Below are 15,115 nucleotides of genomic sequence, written 5' to 3' on the forward strand. Positions count from 1 at the left end.
GCAGCCGAAAGCCTGACAAAGGCCTCAATATCTGGCATGTAACTCAACCTATTAGAACCCGACCCTGGCAGAATCTAATAGGCTACTGTCATAGGCTAAGTAGAACTACAAAAATAGTTCAGTGTACTATCTTAGTGATTGAACTATTGCATCTTCAAGTCTCCTTGACTTACTAAAAATAGAGTAAAAAAAAGTTTAAATTAAGGGGAAAAAATCCAGTGAAAAAAATACACGTTTTTCCCAAAAAAACTTTCTTAAAATAGATAACATACCAAAGAAAACTTTAAAGAAGCAGCACATTTGGGGGTCTTGTAAAAACGATTCAGTCAGATGCTAGTGGCCTCTGAAAGAATGAACCAATTTTATGACCAAATAGATAAGGGCATGGTCTGAGAATAAGATATCGTCTATAGAAGCATTTGAAACCTGGGATAGCTGTGAGTGATGCAAAACTATGTAATCTATTCTGGAGTACAGATTATGGGGAGAAAATTGTGCAGTCTCTAACTGTGGGATTAAGTATCCTCCAAATGTCTGTCAATTGATATTCATGTAAAATTTGACAAACTCTACAGTGTGTAGATCTGGGAAGACTAGTATGACCTTGAGATGAGGGTCAACAGGGATACTAAAGTACCCTCACCACCACCAGTATAAGGTTGCTCTCTTTAAATGCTTCCAAGTCCACCAGAGGTTTTTGTTTTTCAAAAAAGTATACTTGATCAAAACTGGGGATATAAACTGCTGCTAGGGTGGGCAAGGAGCTGGCCAGCTTCCCTTTAACAAAAGGTATCTAACCATTTCATTTCCATGAGTCTCCAAATATTCCCAAGTTATAGCATTTCACTAAGATTGAAACTCCTTGAAGTCAGGATATGTGCTATGATAGGCATCAGAGAATCAGGCATTATGTGTGCAAAATAGAGTCTCCTGGAGAAAAACTAGATGCATACGTTTCTTCTAAAGGAGATGCAGGAGGGAGGTTCTCTTTTCTAGTATGTTCAAGGCTTGTGCGTTAAGTGATATAATGGCTAAACTTGACATTCCTTTTTTTTTTTTTGAAAATGTTGAAAGTAGCAAATTACATATGATTGCCATGTGTATGTAGATTCATAAGCATAGGTAAATAATTGTGAAATACAGTACAATAAAATACTTTGGGTAACAAAGTTAAAAGTAACATAAATTTGACATTCTTATTGAAATAGGATGGAAAGAAAAAAAAGAAAGGAGAAGAAGAAAAAGAAAGGGAAGAGGAAGAAGAACCCAGTAAGAAAGAGAGGAATAAAAGAGAAAAAAAAACTAATGGTGTTCTAAATGAACTGTAGATGGACCAAGAGAAAAGCTAAAAGGAAAATGAAGCCGAACAAAGAGCTCCTATGTACTGTTGTGTGTTGTCTCTCCCAGACACCCATCAGTGAGTGCCAGAGAGAAAACCAAACACACAAAACACTAATGGTGTAGAGTAGAATGGCGAGACCACAATAAAGATATCAAATCCAAGCGCTCTAGGAAAACCACATGGTAAATAGAAGCAACTAAAAAATTAAGAAAAAACAAATTTATCCATGTTTCCATTAGTAATGGGACGTCATGTGGTTTACAAAAAAAGAGGGATAACCAGTTAGGAACATGTAACATATAGATAGGTAGATTTAATTTGTAAATAGTCCCATTCTGTTCAGTGAGATTTCCTGAAGGATGGCCAATCATGGTCCATTGTATGATGCTGGGGAAGGAAGTATTCCACTGAGCTATCCCAAAGAGATGCGGGCATGGCTGAGAGAGTCCAATCTGGAATAGTAATTGGAGGCACCTCCAAGAAAGTGAGTAGACTCACCTAAATCACCTGAAATAAACATGCCCAAAGAGAAGTATAGGAGATCTTTGGATAGATCAGATAATACTTCTATGAGATAATTCTTTAACTTACAATATGAGGGAACAAGTAGGAGCTCAGACTCAAAATTGCGACAACCAGTGTCCTGAATGGCTCAGCCCCTCTATTCTTCCCCCAGACAGCAACGACTTCCCAGACAGATAATACAGCCACACTGGCATCCCATGAAGACTCCCAAACAAAAATGCCTCTCTCTTTGTCTCTGAGGCAGGAAGCATTCACCTCAGGAAAAACCAAGTCTGGACCTGTTGTTTCAGGTACCTCATCATCTAATGTCACAGAGCAAACCTCTATTCAAAGTGTTCCTAGATTGGCACATCATATAGTTGGGGCTGCCCGTTCCATATTATCCAACGATAACAGTGCTACTTCTATACAGTATTATGCTTTCTTATTTAACTCTCATAGAGCCTCCTTTTTCACAGCTCAAAAACTACAATGTTTAGTGGAAAACTGTGTTTTGGGACAAAGAATACTATTCTTAAAATGAAATGTATTTACCTTAGTAGACTGTAACTATGGTGCTCCGATGTCTTGTTTGTTTCAGCGTCTTAGGGTTTCTGCTTGCCTACATTAAACTACATTTTCCATCCAACACAGTTATAAATACAGTTATAGCTGTGAGTCATGAAGGAAATTGAGTGCTAATCTTGCTTACTTTATTTTCATCCAAGAAGCCAGTAGAGTTTAGGTATCTGTTACATGTGGATAATTACTGCAGGGACTAGAAGCAGTTGAAGTGTTCGCCGAGTCCCATGACATCTCCAACGGTAATTGCATGGGTGCATAAGTGAAAGCTTCGTCATATTTTAACTCCTTCATCAACTATGTATGTGTTAAGATGTAGCTTTTTTGTTATTTTTGGCAGTATATGTAATACAATATAATATGTTTGTGCACATAATTAACGTTTACTAATTAGGTCTTAATTTGCTGTTTTTGATCCTTCTGTCAATGCATGTCAATACTGCGTTACAAACATCTCGTGGTACTGGGTCCGTTTACACTTTAATGTAACCTCTTAGGCTGGGGTCACACGGGGCAGATTTGTCGGAAATCTCGCGGTTTGGCCGCAGCAAAAACCGCGAGATTTCCGCCCGGAGAACCGCCGCGGAAAAACTCACGGCGGCTTTGAAGCGACACGGCCGCTCGCTCTTCCACTGCAGCCGGCGCTCCCATAGAGGAGAGCGCGTCCGCAGCGGAAAGAAAATATAAATAGACATGCTGCATATTTGAAAGCCGTGGCTGCGGCCGCCGCAGCCGCGGTTCCTGCCTGACTTACCGCAGCGGATTGGCCGTCCCGTGTGGACGAGATTTCTGAGAAATCTCGTCCACATGGCTGGCTACTCCCGAGATTAGCTGCCGCAGGCGGATTTGCTGCGGCGAAATTCCGTGCGGAATTTCCGCGGCAAATCCGCCCTGTGTGAACCCAGCCTTAACGCTCCATGACGTGCAGTTACATAATGGAGGTTTGTATGGAGGAAATCGGGAGCCCAACCAGCTACATAGAAGGCTGTTCCTTTCAGCTGACACCCGCAACAGCTTCGATCAGCACCCCCTCCCTCCACCGTCAATTCTGACAGCGGCATTTAAATGCCCCAATTGGAGTTCAGATGTCCTAAACGGTGCCCCGCAATCTCATTGCAGGGTGACGTTCATTTGCCATAGTAGCAGGGGGCCTACTGAAAGCCCTCAGTGCTGCCATTACAGAATGCCTATCAAGCCAAGCCTGTGGTGTGGCTTGATAGATTGCCTGTCAGATTGCAGTATGATGTCATACTATTGTATTACATTATAGTGCAGGAGCGATCAAACTATCACAAGTTCCTGTCCCATATAGGGACTGAAAATTTTTTAAAAGTAGTTAAAAAACCATTAATTATTTTTTAAAAAGGTAATTAAAGGTTTGTTTTTTTTAAAGCAAACTTTTTATCACTGCGTCTATAAAAGTCGGATCTATGAAAGTAATGCATTGTTTACCACGCACGGTAAATGTCGTCAGAAAAAAAAGAACACGTCCGTATTGCGCTTATTTGTCCCTCGCACAACTATGTCGACGTAAAATTAAAGTTATGGCTGTGAGAAGATGGTGGCAGATAATAATTGTATTATTTTCCAAAGATATTTTATTTTTTAAAAGTAGTACAGCAAGAAAAAAAAATACATATAAATTTGGTATCGTCGTAATCGGACTGACCCACAGGATAAAATTATCATGTAATTTTTGCTGCAGTGTGTACACCGTAGAAATAAGACTCCCCCGAAAGATGGCGCAATTGTGCTTTTTCCATTTCACTCCAAAACTTTTAAAAAGTTTTTCAGTACAAACAGTACCAGTGTAAAACACAACTCTCAGACAGCTACGTTGATGGATAAATAAGAGGTATGATTAAGAGGTATGATTTTTTTTCTAAGTGGAGAGGTAAAACCGAAAATGAAAAAAAAAGGGCTGCATCCTTAAAGGGTTAATGTTGTCTTTCAGGTATTTCATCTAATACTGTACTCATTGCATGTGTACTACAAAAGAGCATAACTAGGGCAATATTTTTAAGCCCCTTAACGCTAGAGGACGTACAATTACGTCCTGCATTGTTGGGGTATGTATGTATGTATGTATGTATGTATGTATGTATGTATGTATGTATGTATGGAGATTGCACGTCAATCTCTCTTCATACAACGCGGGTGCCGGCTGTTTCTTTCAGCAGACACCTGGTGGCAACAGCTTTGATAAGCAATGCTGTTTTTTGGAGCTGTTAACCCTTTAAATGCCGCTGTCAATTCTGTCATAGCTGAGTGACTATCAAGCCGGCTTTATAGAATGCCTGTCAGATTACTGTATAATGTAATACTACAGGACTGATCAAAGCAGCGCAAGTTGTTGTCCCCTCTGGGGACTAAGAAAAAAAGGTAAAAATAAGACCAATAAAGTTTTACTACTTAAATAAAAAATAAATAAAAGTTAAAAAAAAACCTTCATGCCATATTTTTTAATAAAAGAATCTAAATAATAAAACAAAAATACATATTTGGTATCGCTGCGTCCATAAAAGTCTGATCTAGCAAAGTAATGCATTATTTATCCCACTTGATAAACATTTACAGTGAAAATAAGAGCACCAGAAGTGCGCTTTTTTGGTCACCCTGTCTCCAAGAAAAAATGCAAGAAAAAGTGATCAAAAAGTCGTATGTATTCCAAAATAGTACCAACGCAAACTACAGTACATCCTGCAAAAAATGAGCCCTTGCAAAACTGTGTTGATGGAAAAATAAAAGAGTTATTGCGCTCAGAAGATGGCAGGAGAAAATAATTGAAAAAAAATAAATATCTTTGAAAAAAATAAAAGTAGTACAGCAAAACAAATACTAAATAAGTTTGGTATCATAGTGATCGTACTGACCCATAGAGTAAGAATTAAGTTATCACGTCATTTTTGTTTCAGTTTGTGCGCCGTAGAAATAAGACGCACTGAAAGATGGCGGAATTTCGGATTTTTTTTCATAATACTCCGCTTAGAATTTTTTAACATTTTTTCAGCACATTAACCCCTTAGTGACCAAGCCTGTTTGCGCCTTAATGACCAGGCCAAATTTTGCAAATCTGACACGTGTCAATTTAGCATGGAAAAACACCAGAAAGGTTTGGCATATCCAAGCGATTCTGACATTGTTTTTTCGCCACATGTTGTACTTCATTTAGGCGGGGGAAAAAAGACCGATAGAATTTGTGTTTATTTATTAAAAGCGCCAAAATTGGGAAAATTTTGAAAAAAATCGTCATTTCCAACTGCAATATCTCAAATATGTGCAAACATAATAGAGAAATTTTTGCTAAGATATATATTTCAATCCGTTTACTTTATTTTAGGCGCACATTGGAAAAAGTTTCGTTTTTTTTTAACCATTTAGGAGACAAATTTAACATTACTTTTCAGCATTTTGAGGAACACTTTGTTTTCCTACACCAAGCCAAGATTGGAAAGGCTCATAGGAGTCAAAATGATAGATACCCCCACAAATGACCCCATTTTAAAAACTACACCCCTTAACGTATTCACTGAGGGGTGTCATGAGTATTTTAACCCCACAGTTTTTTTTAGGAGTCAATGCAATTTAGAAGAGAAAAACTAAAATTTCATATTTTTGCAAATATGTCATTTTAAAGACAGGAATTTTTTCTATAGTACACATGAAAATGAGGATTTGCACCCCAGAATGGATAAGCCTGTTTGTCCCGTGCTCAGAAACATACCCATTGTGGCCCTAGTATTACGTCTGTATGCACAATGGGGCCCAAAATGAAAGGAGCAACCGGTGGCTTTCGGAACAGAAATTTTGCTTGAAGGAGATTTAGGCCCCATTGCACACTTGTAGAGCCATTGAGTGACCAAAACGATGGAGAACGCTCACAAGTGACCCCATTTTGAAACGTAGACCCCTTAATGAATTTATCTAGGGGTACGATGACTTTTTTGACTTCACAGTTTTTGAATGAATCTAAGCCAAGCCGAAGGAAAAAAATTATGATTTTCATTTTTTTGGCAATTGTGTCAATTTAAAAACAGTTTTTTTTGTCCAGTGTACATAGGAATGAAGACGTTCACCCCAAAATGGATACCCCCGTATGTCCTGTGTTCAGAAACATACCCATTGTGGCCCTAATCTACTTAAAGGACATATGGCTAGGCCTATAATGGAAGGAGCACCCGTTGGATTTCAGGGTACAACGGAATAAATTCCAGGCCCCATTGCCCACTTGTAGAGCCATTGAGCGGCCAAAACGATAGAGAACCCCCACAAATGGCCCCATTTTGAGAACTAGACCCCTTAACAAATTCTTCTAGGGGTGTACTGCGTATTTTGACTCCACAGTATTTGAATGAATCTAAGCAAAGCAGAAGGAAAAAATTACGATTTTCATTTTTTGGCAATTTAAAAACTGTTTTTTTTTGTACAGTGTGCATAGGAATAAAGACTTTCACCCCAAAATGGATACCCCTGTTTGTCCCATGTTCAGAAACCTATCCATTGTGGCCCTAATCTACTTACAGGACACATGGCTAGGCCCATAATGGAGGGAATGCCCGCTGGATTTCAGGGCAGAACTGAATAAATTCCAGGCACCATTGCCCACCTATATGGAAAAAAAATTGACTTCCTAAAAATAATCCCCCCCACCTCCCCGCCATCCCCATTTTTTGGCATTCCCTAAATATTAGATAAAGGTAATAATATAAACTGCGTTTTATGTCCGAAGACAGGGGTAATTACGGAGGCTGGTTGGGTTGGGCACATGGGGCAAGAAAACCGTGTATCCCCCCTCCTCTTATGCTTTTTGGGCGGTGTTTCGTAACCTCAGCGGCAGGTATGGGGTGTAAAAAGTGGCGCTCTGTGAGGCTTTGTAATCTTGCTGCGGTGCAGCGGTCTCACAGAGAAGGCGCTCAACAAGCTGCTCCTGGAAGTGCATGAAGGCAAGCGTTCCAGGGGCTTCTTGTAAATTACGGATTACAGGTAGCGGTCTGAATAACGCCGGGCTCACACGGCCGTAGGTGGAATCCGCTTGTGGAGGCCCGCAGTGGATCCCATCTGTGAACCCGGCTGTGACCCTGTGTACGGCCGCGTAATGTACTGCGCATAACTGCCTACTCACACAGGCGGTCATGCGCAGTACACCGTTGTTTGCTTATATTTCGCTTATATTTCGTCGCTTAGAGATGACCCGGGTACCCGCAGCCCGTACACAATGTATTTGCATATGGGCTGCGAGTATATGCGCGGTCATAGAGCACAATGGGCTCTAGGTCGCGGATATCCGCGGTAAAATATAGCATGCCGTGTTCTGTTTCTGCGAGTGGATTCCGTAATTCCAACCCACTAATTGGGGGCAATTGTGTAATCCAATGCATGTGATTGATCCGTGGATTACCGCTGATCAAGCGCATGCAGAACCCGTAATTCCTCTCCGGTCATGCGTGACCGGCCTAATGTTAGATCGCTACTTTATCACGTGACCAGGGACCGCTCAACGAGGCCACCGGTCACTGCTCCAAGCACTCAGCGACCGTTGGTCGCTGGGAGCAAGGAGATGTAAAATTTCCTGGGCTCCCCGGCTCCTGCGAATGTGTCCGGCATTTTGCCGGCGGGCGCATGTGCAGCAGCCGGAAGGGTCCATGGAGGATAATCGCATTTGGATTCAAATGCGGAAGCCTCCGAGAAGATGTTTCATCTCCCCTCACCAATCGCTTTTTAAAGAACTTTTATGCATTAGATAACGGCGATCACGTGACCAGTAACCGCATACCGCGGCTCCCCGTGACATCTCCAGGCTCTTGGCTACCTTTGGTAGCCAGGAGCAGGGAGACTTTAAATTTCTTGGGCAATGTTTCACTTTTGCGCATGCATCCGCCATCATGCTAACGGGCGCATGTGCAGAAGCTGGGGTAAGGTCCGCAGATGAACATCCCATCAGGGAACAAATCCGGGACCTTGGGTATGTAATTTCATCCCCCCTTACGGATATGATCCGTAAGGGGAGTTGAAACTTTAACTTTATAAACTTAAAGGGCAGCTGAACATGTAACTTTTTTCAACTTTTATTTACTTTTTTGTGATCGGCGCTATCCATTGGATAGCGCCGATCGCAATGCCAGAGCGGGGATCCGTATAGCCCGGGATGACAGCTCCATGCTGTCGGCTACCTGCGGGCACCGACAGCATGGAGCGGTCACGTCCAGAGCCCGAGGGGCTTTATTCTCTGCAGGACACGTGTTTTTACGTCCTCCGAGAATAAAGCCCACTTCGGGAGGACGTAAAAACACTATGGGCTGGTCGTTAAGGGGTTAAATAGCACCATTGAAAAATACAACTCGTCCCCCAAAAATAAGGCCCTCATGCAGCTATGTCAATGGATAAATAAAGGAGTTACGATTTTTTTAAATGAGAGAGGAAAAAACGAAAATGAAAAAAAAAAAGGCCATGGCCTTAAGGGGTTAAAGGAGTTGGCTTGGTGTAAAAAACATATTTCCAAGTATGCCGTATTTAGCTTTAGAATTCTTCAGTTTCCACTCTCTTGGTATTCAACCGTTGCATCTCTGTCTACACATAAACTATAATATACTACGGTATACGTGTTGGAAAAGCCTGTGAGTGGGCCAGCCAGTCAATGGCTCACTTTTGTCACAGTGGGTGTGAACCTGTAATTAGCTAGCCAGCCTAGGTGAGGAGTCTAAACAGATGCAGTAGGGAATCCGTACAATGCCAGTGTAAAAATGGTGAAGATTTTCAAGGATATATTGAGAAAATACATGTTTTTGTTTATGTTTGATTCCCATAATTTTATTCCTACAGTTTTTAATTATTATTAATAAACGTTTTAATATTGATGAGATGAATGGTATGAATTACAATAAGGCCGGGTTCACACAGGGCGGATTTCCTGCGGAATTTCCTTGCAGAATTTTGCTGTGGCAAATCCGCCTGCGACCGCTAATCTCGGGTTTACCAGCCATGTGGACGAGATTTGTCAAAAATCTCGTCCACACGGGGCAGACACGGTCACGGCAAAGCCAGCATTAGCCGGTGCTGCAGCGCAGATTCCCGGGATGCAGCACGTCAATTCTTAATTTTTTTTTTTGTTGCGGCCTCAGTCCTCTCTATGGGAGAGGTGGCCACTATGGGAAAGCATACAGCGAAGCCGCTCCAAAACCCGCGGCTTATCCCACAGAAATCTCGCAGTTTTTCGCTGTGGCAAAAACGCAAGATTTCCGCAATGAAACAGGCCCGTGGGAACCCAGCATAAAACGTTTCATGAGTTTCAAGTCCCAGAAAAACACTAAAAGAAGTTAGATGGTTGGAATCAAGTAAAAAAAGCAGTAATGAAAGTAATTAATGAATGGCTGTAATTAAGAAAAGGCGAGAGTTGCACTTTAAATTGATGAAGTGATATACGGCTTCAATCTAGCACCTCATGTATATGTTGCTGATTAGAGATGAGCGAGTATACTCACTAAGGCACTTTACTTAAGTGAGTAGTGCCTTAGCCGAGTATCTCCCCGCTTGTCTCTAAAGATTCGGGGGCCGCCGCAGGGGACAGGTGAGTTGCGTCGGGGAGCAGGGGGGAGCGGGGGGGGGGGGGGGGGGGGGGAGAGGGAGAGAGAGATCTCTCCTCCGTTCCTCCCCGCTCTCCTCCGCCACTCCCCACCCCCCGCCGGCCCCCGATCTTTAGAGGCGAGCGGTGAGATACTTGGCTAAGGCACTACTCGCTCGAGTAAAGTACCTTAGGGAGTATACTCGCTCATCACTATTGCTGATACATTGGTGCTTGTTCTAAATGTCAACAACTAAAGTCAAATTAAACATATAGTAAATGGTTGTGTACAGATACCCAGAAATTCTGGGGTGAAGTCTTGGGATATAGATTTACTATTAGAGCCTCAGAGTTATCTATCCCAACACCTTCCACCTTCCAGGGAATATCGGGTCTCCTATGATGATTTATGTTATACATTTGGTTGCTAAGAGCTGTCTTGTTTAATTGGCTCCAACCATCTTTCGCATCTATACAACAGGTGATCTCCAAAGAGAGGTTTCATTGGAGGAGTTACTGCAGGAAAGAGTTATATATACAAAGAAAAAAAATGAGTGTGAGATCATGTGAGAGTGGTGTTGTGTAGTGTGTTACTAAGATTAAGTGGACATTGCTGAGTAAATATCTACTTATTTGTAATTATAATTTGTTTTGAATCAAGTCACAGTAGTCTCATAGCTTATACACTGTATCTATATTTGTTTTTCCTAGAGGGGTACAGTACGGGCAAAACTTTTAGGCCTCATGTCCACGGGGAAAATCAGCCCCGCCGCGGATTCTTCATGCAGAATCCCACAGCGGGTCCCTCCTTTGCCGTGGACATGAGGCCTAAAAAGAAGATTTACTTACCTGTCCAGACACTGCGGATCTTCCCTCTGTCGCGGCTGGATCTTCTTTCTGTGGCCCGGCGGATGTGCTCGGCACTGCGGCAGTGTGCCGCGCGCTCCTTTTTTTTTTTGCACTCCTGCTCTCCCGCGCTGGAGAGCAGAAATTCAGCTGCGGGTGTGCCGCGGATCCAGACGGCTTCCATAGGCTTCAATAGAAGCCTGTGGGAGCCTTCCCCGCGGGAGACCCGCACTAAAATGGAGCATGCTGCGGGTGTTTTCCCGCACATGCAATCCACGCCTCAGAGGAAAATGACATCCGCAGGTATTTAATTACCTGCAGGTGTCCAATGCATCCCTATGGGGCGCGGATCATGCATGCGGATCTGTCCCTGTGGACATGAGGCCTTAGGCAGGTGTGAACAAAATGCTGCAAAGTAAGAAAGCTTTCAAAAATAGAAGTGTTAATAGTTTATTTTTATCAATTAACTATATGCAAAGTGAACGAGTAAAGGAGAAATCAAAATCAAATCAGTTTATGGTGTGACCACCTTTTGTCTTCAAAATAGCATCGATTTTTCTTGGTACACTTGTAACAGTTTTTGAGGGAGCTCAGCAGGGAGGTTGTTGCAAACATCTTGGAGAACTAACTAAAGATCTTCTGTGGATGTTGGCTTGATCAAATCCTTCTGTATCTTCATGTAATCCCACACAGACAGGATGATGCTGAGATCAGGGCTCTGTGGGGCCATATCATCACTTCCGGGACTCCTTGTTCTTCTTAAAGTTGAAAACAGTTCTTCAGATATCTTTACAAGGGGCAATTATCACCCGAATTCCCTGTTTCCAGCAATTATTCAGGCAATAATCGTCTCATGTACAAATGGCTGTCAACAGGCCGCTAAGCAACAAATCAATCACTTGACAGACGTAGCTTGGTTTTTAGCAAAACTAAAGACCAAGCGGCTATCAGGCCTTGTAAACAGGAGTCATTCAATCTTTGAGCAACTCCTGCTTACTGTGAATGGAAGCGAGCGACCAGAGCGATCCCCCGCTGTTCCAACTTCTTTCACTTGAAAAACTATTGCCCTCTATTCAACACCCTCAGCAGAACTAAAACTTCCCTCTTCCACAATAAATAAAACAATGGTACAGAGGGGAACAAGACAGGGCTGCCCCTTGTCTCCAGCCCTTTTTGCACTGGCGATGGAGCCCTTAGCTCAGATTATCAGAATGAATCCAAACTTATCTGGTGTGAAGGCTCGAGACAGGGAATATAAAGTTACCTTTTTCGCGGACGACAGCCTGCTCACTCTATCTAAACCGCTCAATTCACTACTAAACCTAATAAAAGCCCTGGACTCCTTTGCAGAAGTCTCAGGACTGGTAGTCAACATGGACAAAACGGAGGCCCTATTCCACACCCCCCCACACTCCCAGAAACTTCTAGAATTAAACTTCGGATTCAAGGCATGCCCACACTACATCACCTACTTAGGTATTAAGCTTACCCCTAGTCTAGACGCACTATATAAATGGATTTACCCCCCCCCCCCTATTTGCCTCTCTAAAAGCAGACCTGAAGAAATGGAGCCAACCCACTATCTCTTGGATAGGCCGCATTAATTCAGTTAAGATGAACATTCTGCCCCGCCTCCTCTACCCATTTAGATGCCTCCCTATAGACATTCCCCCAAAAGAGCTACAGGATATGCAAAACTCCATATTCCAATTCATTTTGGGAAATAAAAGACCCAGAATCAAGCAGAAAGTAATGCACTATCACAAAAGAATAGGAGGCCTATCAGTACCTAACCTGAAGAAATATTACTTAGCAGCCCAACTAACACAAATTCCTTCTATGTTTGCAGGCAGAAAAAGACCCCTATGGGTAGACATAGAATCCTCCCTCCTGAACCCGTTAGACCTGGAAACCATCTTTTGGGATAGAAACTGGAAACCCACAAACTTATCCCACTTAGCCCCATTAACCTACCACCACATCCTGATATGGAGAAAAAATAGATTTAAACACAACATGATGTCACCCATCTCGCCGCTGCTACCAGTGATCCCCAACCGGGCATTCCTGCCAAGTCTACAAGAGGAAAATTATCAATGGTGGCGATCCAAACGAATAACGCTCTCACACCATTTCATGTCTTATGGTAAAATCCTCTCCCCACAGCAACTGGCTGAAAAATACTCAGTCCCAGAACACCTATGGCTCGAACTGAAGCAAATACACAGCTTCCTATGCTCATTACTAAACACGGCTAGCCCCTCTGCTACCCACACGCCCTTTGAGGGAGTATGCTTATGGTCTCCACTCCAACCAGGCATAATATCCTCACTTTATTCCAACATAAATAAACCCCTCTCAGAAACTAAACTCCCCTTCATGCAACGCTGGGAATCAGACCTTGGCGTCTCCCTCTCCTTACCTCGATGGTAGCACTGTTGCACCTTTATCGCAAAGGGCAGCCACCAAGTAACTCTTGCAGAATCAGCAATAAAAATTCTACACAGGACAAACCTAGTTCCCGCAATGATCCACAAATACTCTCCTTCCACTTCCCCGAACTGCTTCAGAGGCTGTGACAGTCTGGGAACATTAGCCCACACATGGTGGATCTGCCCCCTAGTCATCACACTCTGGAGAAAAGTAACCAATCTCATATCTAGAGTCCTGGGGAAGACCTTTTTTCTCGCCCCATCTGTCTGCCTCCTGCCCGACAAACCTCTGGGCTTTAATAGCCAACAGCATAAATTGTCTCAACAGATATGTATGGTGACCAAAACATACATCGCATCCCAATGGCTATCACCCAATCTCTCTTTAGAACCAGTTCTAGCAAGAGTATCTAGAATGATGCTTTATGAAAAATTGTCAGCCATGAGAGAAGATATTATGGACCTATTTCTCAAGACATGGAAACCCTGGGTCGATTTTCTAGACATACCGGGCCTAAATAGGCCCCTCAGCGCATGAGGTACCGAGTTGAGTACAGACCTCGGTAAATCTTAACAACTATGAGAGAGAAGGATAATATCATTAGGATAAAGCCGAGGAAGACATAAATACAAAATAAGAGACAACCAAGAAAATAACATGTCACATATCAACAGTGGGGGGGAGAGAGGAGGAGAGAAAGATCACGAACATATAGGCTCTCTCACTAAACCTTTCAACACAGTGTGGACCATCACCTTTTACCCTTTCTTTCTAATATGTTTAATGTTTAAAAACTAAATATTGATTTTACTACGCCCCCTACGTGGGGACTAATTATTGCAACAACTTATTACATTGTGAAACTTCAATAAAATACTTTTGAGACAAAAAATAAAATAATTAAAATAGACAAACTCTATGACAATCTATGAATCAAATGAACTTGTGAGAGTCTATGCCAATCACTAAAGGATTCTCTGGGATGTCCTGTAATATATCTTAGCCAACAATATTCATCTGGCACACATTTAGCTTTCAAATCCACAGAGCTATTGTTTCACAAATGCCTCTAGTAAGCATTTATAATGTAGAACTATAATCCGCTTGTATTTAGCTGCTTTGGCCACTAATTCTATATAGGATGCACAAGTTGAGGGCCTCATAGGTGAAATCCTTTGTTGCATCAACTACAAGTACTGGTAAAACCTACTATGCAGTAGATCAAATTCCAGATGAAATAAGTCAAAGACTTTTAAGGGCTTAGTCAGACGAGCGTTTTTTCGCGCATGCGTCCGGCGATTTTATAAAACCATTGCTTTGCAATGGTATCGGACACATAAGCGCTTTTTTTGCGCTCGTCCGATAAATTATAGAACAGAAATCGCAGATCGCACCTATCTGCGATCTGTGATTCCTGTTCTGTTCTCTATATGCGCTCAATGGGGCCGGCGGCAGCAGCGCCGACCCCATTGAGAACATATACTAGACAAATCATTCTCCTCTGCCACAGCTGTAACAGCTGTGGCAGAGAAGAACGATGTTTGCCCATTGAATTCAATGGAGCCGGCAATACAGCCAGCTCCATTGAAAGCAATGGGCTGCCGGAGAGCGCGGGATGAATTTTCGGGAAGGGCCGGCAGTTCTCCTGAACTGCTCTCTGTAGTATTCAGCAGCCAGGGATTTAAAATCCCCGCATGCTGAATGAGCTGCCTCTGATTGGTCACAGCCTGACCAATCAGAGGCAGCTCTCACTCACACCCATTCATGAATTCATGAATGACAGCTGAGAGCTGCCCCTGATTGGTCCCTGCGCTGAGCCAATCAGAGGCAGCACTCATCTCACCCATTCA

The sequence above is a fragment of the Eleutherodactylus coqui genome, chromosome 7 (assembly GCF_035609145.1).
Source record: "Eleutherodactylus coqui strain aEleCoq1 chromosome 7, aEleCoq1.hap1, whole genome shotgun sequence".
Classification (NCBI taxonomy): Eukaryota; Metazoa; Chordata; class Amphibia; order Anura; family Eleutherodactylidae; genus Eleutherodactylus; species Eleutherodactylus coqui.